The 11,645-nt window shown below is 36.4% G+C and overlaps 1 non-coding gene across 1 annotated transcript; it reads right to left on the bottom strand.

Moving 5' to 3' along the window:
* TRNAC-ACA lies at positions 1,939 to 2,010 on the bottom strand. The gene has a single exon. It is a non-coding gene; the product is annotated as a tRNA-Cys (tRNA).

Genomic DNA, 11,645 nt, shown 5'->3' with positions numbered 1-11,645 from the left:
CAGTACTTTGGCCACCTGATGCGAAGAGTTGACTCATTGGAAAAGACTCTGATTCTGGGAGGGATTGGGGGCAGGAGTAGAAGAGGACGACAGAGAATCAGATGGCTGGACGGCATCACTGACTCGATGGACGTGAGTCTGAGTGAACTCCGGGAGATGGTGATGGATAGGGAGGCCTGGCATGCTGCGATTCATGGGGTCGCAAAGAGTTGGACACGACTGAGCGACTGAACTGAACTGAAAGATAGTCAGTCTCAAGTCATGTATAAAACTTTCAAAAGGAATTTGGACACATACACATTTTTCGCCATGCATATTACTGTTCTACGTGGGAGCCCTTACTGCAAAAGGTCATCATTGTAGTTTCCTAAATATGAATATCTCTGAAGTCTTAATGACGGCAAGATTTAATTCCTTCATTTTGGTTGCTATGCGCAGGATGGCAAGGAAAACTTAACATCATCCTCAAAGCATGGGAAACCATAAATTAAGGTTAAAGCCTATGAATTTCTTGGTCCAGATTCCAGTGATCTTCTCAAGGGATCTTAGAGTACAGAAGTACATGGTTCACGTTGCTCTTTATTTATCTGGAAGAACTATATTTTTACCTATTTTAAATGCTGTATCCTCGTATTTGGAAAGAAGAACAGTAAGGCTATTATTGATGTGAAAGAAATGATCCTTGGGTTTTCTGTGGCTTCCATCATTCCATTAGTGACACAGAGAAAGCCCATATTGATTGAGGACTGGTGCGAGGTCTATCTCCCCAGATTCCTAGACTTCAAGTTGGGAATTTATTTTGCCCTACTCCCTTCCTTTACTTTTCTAAACAAAATTTGACTCTTTTTTTTTCTTCCCTGACTTGTTTGTACTCAGACTGCTCGATATTTAAAATATCATGTAAGATATGACAGTAAAACTGTAAGATGACAGTTACTCTGATTTGCCTGTCATTTTTCAACACAAATGCTAGTTTAAAACACCACCTTTATCCTACTGCTAAGGAAAAAAAAAAAAAAAAATTCAAGGACAGTAAAGACCTAAAGCAGCGAAGGCTTAACTATAGAGAAGTAGAAAGTACTGTTTTGGGGAATCAGATGATGTGGTTGGCCTCCCAAGCCTCTTGCCCTTTTTTGAGCACATTGAAAGTCTTTAACCTCATTTTTCTAAAGCAAAAATTATGTCTGATTATTACTCAACTAACTCTGTACTCATGACATCACTAAAGCATGCCTGAAAACACCAATGGCCTTTGATGTGACAGTGGAACTTGATATATTTGGGGGTTGCTTTTTAAAAGGTCTCATCAGAAGATCTCTACATAGGAAAGTACAAAATTTTTTACTGATTTCTCATCTCTCCCTTTTAAGAATTTTATCCTCTAGCATATTCATAGGGTAGTTAAAATGCCTTTTCATATATAATTACCTTCTATGATGTCCATTGATCCTTTTGTGTGTGTAGTCTTCTAAATAGTTGTTATGAACTGGTTTTTCCTTCCTAATTTGTGCTGTTCTTTAGGCCTGGGATAAAGCAGAATTATTTTTAAAGACCAGTCAGACAGGAGAGAAACAAGATAAAAAGTTAAGGGAATTTTATTTATGAATAGCAACATGTGGAGTAATTGGAAGTGGGTAGTATAAAAAGAATAAGCTTGGAGATAATGAAGTGCATTTTCACTTGAATATGAAAAATAATGGAGAGTGAGTAGAGTGTAAGCTATTAGGCTGTATATAAGCTGCATTTTTTCTTTGACCTCTTTCGCTGTATCCTCTGTTCTTAGAATAATACCTATGAAAAACTAGTGGAAGTGGAAGTCACTCAGTTGTGTCCGACTCTTTGCGACCCCATGGACTGTAGCAAACCAGGCTCCTCCGTCCATGGGGTTTTCCAGGCAAGAGGACTGGAGTGGGTTGCCAGTTCCTTCTCCAGGAGAGCTTCCCAACCCAGGGATTGAACCTGGGTCTCCCGCATTGTAGGCAGACGCTTTACCATCTGAGCCAGCAGGGAAGCCCTAAGCACTCACTAAATATTTTTTTGGATAACAATAAATGAATAACATTTGAAGTTCAAAATTATAAATGCAAACATATTTTTTTTATAAGAGCAATACTTTCATTACAAAATGCTTGCATGTACAATAAATATAAGTAAAATTATCATTGGCCTTATGTATACTTGAATTTTACATTAATATATTACAGGCTATTATCTATATTATCAATGAGTAATAAATAATTGACCATGCATAAAACCATTACTAATATAGGCTGTAAAATTTTATATGATTATTGCATTAACTGTAATTATTACTAATTATAATGATTTTCTTGAAAGTCAACATTTTGTGTTAAACAAAAGTTTAGTCACAATGAAACATGTTTTATATAAATCCATTCACATTTTTACAATGTGATTAAATGTTAAATAACTTCTGGAAAACTATAATACAAAAAATTAATCACAGTATTTACTAGAGAAAAGAAGGGCATTGGGAAACAAATAGAATAAAATCCATGCCCACTTTATATTCTGTGGTATAACATTAAATTTACATTCTTACAATTACAGTACCATATAAAATTTAGGCTTATAATAAAAATTAAGGCCTGGCCATTTGCAAAATGCCATTAAATAGACAGTTCCTTTGCTTGCTTGATGAAAGGTGGGAAAAAAGGAAAATATAGAGTGAAAATTGTTAGTAAGAAATAATTAAAATAATCACAAGAACATAATGTATTTTAAAATTTTGTAATAGAACACTTTGTGCCATGTATGTAAATACTTTGTAAAATCATCATAAAATGTAAGATTGTCATAAAAATTTTACATTATAAAATTTAATTTGAAGACGTAAAAGACTAAATAGACCAATAGGCATTTAGAAATGAAAAGATAAAGGCAGGCAAAGACTTGACACAAAAAAGAAAACTAGGCTCAAATTATTTCACTAGCAACATTTATCAACTTACTTATTAACATACAACTTCTGAGTTATTTTCATTGTTAGCCAGTATAGGAGATGTGAATCTAGTTTTCAATGTAGCTTTCTCATTTATTCTGTGAATCTAGCAAGATCATTATTCTAAAAAATCAAATCACATATAAAAAATAAAAACAAATTTTACCATGAAGGTAGATTAATATAAATATCCAAAAATATTCTCAAGAACTACATATTTGAAGTATGCCATGATTAAGCAGACTTATTCAAGATTATATGAATTAGGAAAATTGTTGATTCAATTCTCTATTTCAAAAATGTGAAAGCAGTGGATATATGATATATGTAAAAAGGGATTTGATAAAATTCAACACCAATTTAATAAAAATTTTAAACCATTAGCAAACTAAAAATAAGAAAAACTGCCTTACATGATAAAAAATATCTATAATAATACTATAGGGATTCATAATAAAAAATGAAACTCAGTTGCTATATCTGCTATTATTTATTCAATATTGCACTAGAGGACCTAATTAAAGAACAGGCAGGAAAAATAAATAAGCAATATTAATAATGGAAAGGATCTGAGACCTTGCTGTGAATTTCAGGTAATGAGACTTTCTATACCAAAAAGTCAAACTCAAAAACTTTCGGAACTAATAACCTAGTTTGCTTGGTTGGCAAGACACAAATCCGTATACACACACAAATCCGTATACACACATCAGTGAGTGAAGTCGTTCAGTCGTGTCCTACTCTTTGCGACCCCATGGACTGTAGCCTATCAGGTTGCTCCGTCCATGGGATTTTCCAGGCAAGAGTGCTGGAGTGGATTGCCATTTCCTTCTCCAGGGGATCTTCCAGACCCAGGAATTGAACGTGGGTCTCCCGCATTGCAGGCAGACGCTTTACCGTCTGAGCCACCAGGAAATCCTACAAATCAGTAGTCTTCATTTAACATACAATTTAAAAATATAAATGAAAGATGGTTAGAGGCGTAATAGAGCAAGCTGCAATATACCCAGGAACAAACCTAATAAGAAATGAAGATGGGTTTTAAATTACTTATAAGTTTTAACTTTAGGAGGTAAAGAAACAACAAATAAAGCAAGAAATATGTTTCTGGATGAGAATGCTCAATATATTATATAAGTGAAGAAGTGAAGTCACTCAGTCGTGTCCGACTCTTTGCGGCCCCATGGGCTGTAGCCTACCAGGCTCCTCTGTCCATGGGATTTTCCAGGCAACAGTCCTGGAGCGGATTGCCATTTCCTTCTCCAGGGGATCTTCCCAACCCAGGAATCGAATCCGGGTCTCCCGCATTGTAGACAGACGCTTTACGGTCTGAGCCACCAGGGAAGTCTTCTTGAAATGATCCTATAAACTCTAATATAGAATGGCATTGAAACATGTATAATATCATATAAGAAATGAATCGCCAGTCTAGGTTGGATGCAGGATACAGGATGCTTGGGGCTGGTGCACTGGGATGACCCAGAGGGATGGTATGGGGAGGGAAGTGGGAGGGGGATTCAGAATTGGGAACACTTATACATCCGTGGTGGATTCATGTTGATGTACGGGAAAACCAATACAATATTGTAAAGTAAATAATAATAATAATAATAATAATAAAATTAAAACAGATTTCTAATAAAGTTTTAAATAAGTTTTGATAAGCTGTTTCTAAAGATCACCCCAAAAATTAATATAAAGGCAAAGAAAAAATTTTGAAATAAAGCTAAAAAGAGTTTGCTTTTCCAGTAATTGAATGCAACAAAAATTAGGCTAATTAAAACCAAATACATGCAGTTTCTTTCTTTTATTTTATATATATATATATACATTATATATACAAGAATAAATACAAGATAGATAATTATGTATGTAAGATACAGTTGACATTTCAAACCTGTGGGGAAAGAGGACCTATTTGGTAAATTACTTTCAGATATTTGATGTCATGTAGAAAACCACAAAGATATGCATCATATCAAAAGCTAAAGAAAGTGAAAGTCGTGGCCTACTCTTTGCGACCACATGGGCTATATAGACTGTATATAGCATGGAATATATACATGCTACATATATATAGCATGGAATTCTCCAAGCCAGAATACTGGAGTGGGTAGGTGTTCCCTTCTCCAGGGGATCGTCCTAAGAATACTGGAGTGGGTAGCCTATCCTTCTCCAGGGGATTTTCCCGACCCAGGATTCGAATCTGGTTCTTGAGCATTACAGATGCTTTGCCAACTGAGCTACCAAGTAGTATCCAATAGATTAAAGAACTATATGTGAAAATAAACAAGCAAACAAAACCCTTGAAACTATAAAAAGAAAATCCATAATATTATTTATATAATTTTGGAATGGAAAACATTTTTCCATGTAGGACCCACATCAACTTTCTCTAAAAGAAAATGCTGATATGGAGTTATAAAAACATAAAAGCTGTATACAGCAAAAGACATTATAGTGAAAGTTAAAAGACAAGTGAAAACCTGAACAAAAATATTTAACAAAGAAATGATTGATACCTGGAATAAAAAGCTTAAACAAATGGATATGTTTAAAAAACTGATAGTAACATGGGCAAAAAAATGTGCACAAGCAATTCAAAGAAGAGAAAAATACAAACATGAGAAATAGGCAATTTCTGTGGTAAAAGAAAAATGTAAGCTAAATAACAGTGAAATACTAGTGGGATACTGTTTTTGTTCACTTGATAACCAAGAAAAAGCTTGAAAAATCAGGTTTAGATAAAGGTATGAAAAATATGATTTATTATTAACTCTTTGTAATAGTCTATGTGAATTTTATTTATAAGTTCAGTGGTTATTATGCACAATAATTTAAAATACATATATATTAAAATATTGTCATGTACATGCTTGGTTTTTACTGCAGCATTATTTATAATAACAAACATTGGGAACAATGCACGTGTCCTTCCATAGAAGTTGTTTAATTATAATATATTTTTATTAAGGAACACTCTGCAGGTATTGAGAAAATAAAATAGAACTCTACGTACTAACACAGAAAGTTCACCAAACACACTGGTCTGGAAAAACTATTCTGTTTTGAATTCTACTCTGAGTTAATTTTGTTTTACATAGTATCTTAATCAGGATTATTGTACTCTTGTTAAGCCCAGCTTAAGATAACATCAATTGATTTCCATATGCTAGTTGAAGACTTAACTTTTCTTCTACACTCTTCCATTTTTCATTCATTTCTACTCTTGCACACTTACCTAGAATTTTGTTGATGTAAACTGTGATTTGAGAGCAATATTATTCTTGCTGTCCAGTCACTAAGTCTTGTCCGACTCTTTGAGATCCCATGGACTACAGCCCACCAGGCTTCCCTGTCCTTTCCTATCTCCAGGAGTTAGCTCAAATTCATGTATATTGATTAAGTGATGGTATCTAACCATCTCATCCTCTGCTCCCCTCTTCTGCTTCTGCCTTCAATCTTTCCCAGCATCAGAGTCTTTTATTAATATTAATATGTCCCAATACTTTTTGGCTTCCCAGATGGTGCTAGTGGTAAAGAACTCACCTGCCAAATGGAGGAGACATAAGAGACACGGGTTTGACCCTTGGAACAAGAGATCCTCTGGAGGAAGGCATGGCAACCCATTCCAGTATTCTTGCCTGGAGAATCCCATGGACAGAGGAACCTGGCAAGCTACAGTCAATAGGGTTGCAAAGAGCTGGACATGACTGAAGTGACTTAGCATGCATGCACTAATGCTTTCAAACAATATTTCCAATAATTGCTTATAATTAACTCTGCTCAATGGATTTCAATAGTATCTTTCTACCAGTCCTTTTTGTTTCTTGTCTTTTAACTCCAGTTTTTCCATTCTTTATTTTTTTTTAATTCTGCATCCAGTTAATCAATTTCATTTTCATATAATAATTTGTGAACTGATTCTTAGAGGTATAATGACTCAGCATTTGCATATCTGTGGCATTTTGTTCTAATTCCTTTTTTCAGTATAGAATTTTTAGTGTACAAGTATTTTTTCCTTAACTCTATAAATATCTTTATCTTTACTTTGTGTTAGGAAGGGAAGTCTGAAGCTAGCTTCATTTTTTATATATTTTCTTTTGTATTCTTTGATTTTTAAGTCACCAGAGTATTTCTTGATCATTTTTCATTAATTTATTAAAAAATTATATTTATGGAATAAATATTACTCAGAAACAGTAAAAAATAGTGAACTATTGCTATACTTAGTAATATAGATGGATCTTAACAGGCCTAATGTCAAGTGACAGAAGCCAAATAGGATTTATTTAAATGAAATTCAAGAACAGGCAAAGCTAATCCATGTTGATGATGTTGGCTTGAGGGCAACTTCTGGGGACATACAAATACTGTACACTTGAGCCAGATGGTATTTACATAGATGTACACAAATGTAACGGATGAGTCTGTACACTCAAGATTTGGGAAATTGACTGGATAAATTACATCTGCTTTTTTAGATGCCTTTTGAATTTTGGAAACAAGGCATAAATTTAGATGTGATTTGCCCACCAATTTATTGGGGGACCCAAAAGAATGCCAGATTACAAGAGCAGATCATCACAGGTAATTACTCTCCAGCTGATTCCAGCTGCAGCAAATACTCTCATCCACTTTCGCTCTTCTGAACCTGCATGCCCAATATTTTTCCAAGCGTCAACAGCAGAAAAGGAAGCTATATATTGTATGACAAGTTTATGAAGCAAAATCTCCTAGGGTTTTGAAGCAGATGTATAACCTCTTGGATAAGGAACTGTTTTCCTTTTCAAAGTACTGCTTGGATTGCTATTAGGCCTGGCAGAACGTAGAGTGTGTTTGTGTATATGTGCGTCTGTGTGTGTGTGTGTGCACATGTGCACACTAAGTCACTACAGCCATGTCCAACTCTTAATGACACTATGAACTGTAGCCCACCACGATCTTTCATCCATGGGGATTCTTCAGGCAAGAATACTTGAGTGGGTTGCCATGCCCTCCTCCAGGAGATCTTCCCAACCCAGGGATTGAACCCACATCTCTTATGTCTCCTGCATTGGCAGGCAGGTTCTTTACCACTAGTGCCATCTGGGACACCCCAGAGCCTAGAGTAGGTGCAGAAAAACAGTGACTCCCATCCCAAACTAATCTGGCCTGTTTGTGTAGAGACTAGGAGCTGGGAATGATTTTTACATTTTTAAAAGTTTGAAAAAAATAAAAAGAGTAATATTTTATGCCAAAATTACATCAATTCAAATCATAGTATCTGTCAACAAAGTTTTATTAGAACATAGTCATACTTATTTGTTTACCTGTGGTCTTACGGCTGCTTTCACACTCTCACAGCAGACATGAGCTGAAGTTACAGACAGTATATCTGTTTATGTGTCCACAAGTTTCTCTCTTAAAAACTGGAGAGGAGTTTGGGGGACAATGCATACATGTATATCTATGGTTGAATCCCTTCACTGTTCATCTAAAGCTATCACAACATTGTTAATCATCTATACCCCAATACAAAATAAAAAGTTTAAGCACAAAGTATTAAAATAAACTTTATTTATGCAACAATAAAAAAAAAACTGACCTATTTATTTTCACTGTCAAGTGCACAAACTTTCATTTCAGCAACTAGTCCTGAGCCCCAGGTAGCCTCAGGTATTATGTTCTTGCGGGACCAGTCAGCTACCTACTAGCAGGTTGACTATAGCTGACCCCAGTCGTGGAAGAGGTAGTTTTCACTGGAAGAAGCATTTAACTGTTTTTTGATTTGCATTCCCTGTTCCTTTTATTTCTAACAATGTTATAATTCAAGGACCTACTCCTTGCTTTTTATAGTATCATGGTCTCTCATTCATGATGAATTACATAGTTTTATTTTTTCAACATATTTAGTGAACGGTTTTTCAAAAGGTATTGAATTAAAACATTCTATAACCTAACCCATCATCCTGAAGGAGCTGGTTTGTATAATAGTGGGATGAGATATTAAAGACCAATTGTGGTGCTAGCTGAAAAACACCTTGCTTCCTTCTAGACATAGTGTGCTGTCGCTTCAGTCATGTCCGAATCTGTGCAACCCCATGGACAGCCCACCACGCTCCCCCATCCCTGGGATTCTCCAGGCAAGAACACTGGAGTGGGTTGCCATTTCCTTCTGCAATGCATGAAAGTGAAAAGTGAAAGTGAAGTCACTCAGACATGTCCGACCCTCAGTGACCCCATGGACTGCAGCCCTCCAGGCTCCTCCGTCCATGGGATTTTCCAGGCAAGAGTACTGGAGTGGGTTGCTCAGATAAGTCATGGGAGAGATAGAATTAGCAATTGCATCTCTCATCATTCCTTCTAACTAACCACTTGTGTACTTTTTACTTTTCATCCTTGCTTACACTGATTTGTTGATTATAATGCCAAGAGAAGAAGACACACATCAGGGGATCCAATAACAGTTCCATATTTCCTGATTGGCTAAGTCGGGCTCCTCATATTACTAAGAAAGCAAGCTAAAACAGGGATTCTGAGGTTGACTAGGGTGATTGAGTCCGGCTCAAATGGAGTTGTTGCTAACTCAGAGTATGAACAGTTTATAAGAATTCTGTGGAACACAGATCACATCCTAGTATTGAAAGTGAAAGTACAAGTCACTCAGTCTTATCCAACTCTTTGCAACCTTGTGTACTGTACAATCCATGGATTTCTCTAGGCCAGAATACTGTAGTGGGTAGTCTTTCCATTCTCCAGGGGATCATCCCAACCCAAAGATTAAACCCAGGTCTCCCACATTGCAGGCAGACTCTTTTCTAGCTGAGCCACAAGGGAAGCCTCCTAGTATTACTGGCGTTAAAATCTAATGGTAAACAACATCAGTCCTATATTGTGAGAACTCCCAGGATTCAGTCCCATTAGGCATAAAGATTTTAGTCACTAAACCACAGGCTGTCTCTGCAGAACCAAAGTACTCGCTGAACTTGAAAAATATAAGGGGAAAGTGCATGAAGAGAAGTGTCATAAATATATTACAATATAGTTGACAACTGCACATTTAAGTACTATAGCATTAGCTATGTTTCCTTTCTTTATGGGTTTATGACATAGCTATATAATTTAACTAATGTATTCATTTGCTTTCAACCCCCTCCAGCTATTTGGTAAAGTATATAATGGTGGTAGTTACAAGATATTATGATAAAATAATGAAAAACTACCTATAGGAGAAGTACATATTGCCAGGAAATGTTGAACTTGTAGCAAGGTGGAATATTTCATGATAATTTTGAAATACCTTTCCTTGTGGAGCAATTTTATCAAGGGTAAACATTTCTTTTAATTGTAGTTTGGAAAGAATTGTATGTTTGGATGTTTTTCTTCAAAGAAGTGAACACTACTGACATTTGTTAATTTAACACATATATATGGAATTTAGGAAGATGGCAATGACGACCCTGTATGCAAGACAGGAAAAAAGACACAGATGTGTATACCGGACTTTTGGACTTAGAGGGAGAGGGAGAGGGTGGGATGATTTGGGAGAATGGGAATTCTAACATGTATACTGTCATGTAAGAATTGAATCGCCAGTCCATGTCTGACGTAGGGTGCAGCTTGCTTGGGGCTGGTGCATGGGGATGACCCAGAGAGATGTTGTGGGGAGGGAGGTGGGAGGGGGGTTCATGTTTGGGAACGCATGTAAGAATTAAAGATTTTAAAATTTAAAAAAAATAAAAAATTAAAAAAAAAAAATTTAACTGCTCAGCGTCAAACATCCTTTCTATCTCATTTGAAGCTCTAAACAGATGGGAGTAAAGTCAAAAGAAGAAAGATATTTACTGTCCCTTTCTCCTGACAGAGTATATGTCTGTGACCAACCTCCAGCCACTCACTTGCTCCTACCTGGGAAGTTGAATCTTGTGATGATGACACGGAGGTGCTGAGTCTGTCAGAGGCTGTCTTCAGCGGCTGTGGTGGAGTCAAGAATTCACTGATGATAACCCTAATCTCCCAGCTGGAGGGTGGGACAAACTGGGAGGTTGGAATTGACATATATACACTACCATGTGCAAACTAGGTAGCTAGTGGGAACCTGCCACATAGCACCGGAAGCTCAGTTCAGTGCTCTGAGATGACCCAGATGGGTAGGATGGGGGTGGGTGGGAGGAAAGTCCAAGAATGAGGGGATATATGTATACACACAGCTAACTCACTTCATTGTACTGCAAAAACTAACATAGCATTGTAAAGTAACTATATTCCAATTAAAAAATTAAAAAAAAAAAAGAATTCACTGATGAGATGGTTAGTGTCCAGAACCAGCAAGGGCATTTCAAAAGCTGCTGTCTGGCTTCTGATCTTGCCTCTAATTTTCTTCCCTTGTTTCCTGCTTGAAACCAGTATGCCAGCCTGCTTTATGAGTTATCTAGTTCCTTCTAAATAAGTTTCTTTTTGACTTGTATCAGCCATCATATGATATTCTCTGATGTCAAGATTTCTGCCTCACTCAGGGGATCTGGTGGCCCAGATTCCGAGGGTAGCATATATATAAGGAACCAGGGCCACTGTCAGCTTGCAAATAGCCTTGGTCAGGAGTTTAACAGGACATGACTTATTCTCAGAACTAAGAACAAAGAACAAAATTATCAACTTAAGATGGGGCCACTGAAAATTAGAGATGCCCAGGGAACATTTC

This window comes from Capra hircus, chromosome 11 (assembly GCF_001704415.2).
Source record: "Capra hircus breed San Clemente chromosome 11, ASM170441v1, whole genome shotgun sequence".
NCBI lineage: Eukaryota > Metazoa > Chordata > Mammalia > Artiodactyla > Bovidae > Capra > Capra hircus.
This window is presented reverse-complemented; position numbering and strand designations above follow the sequence as displayed.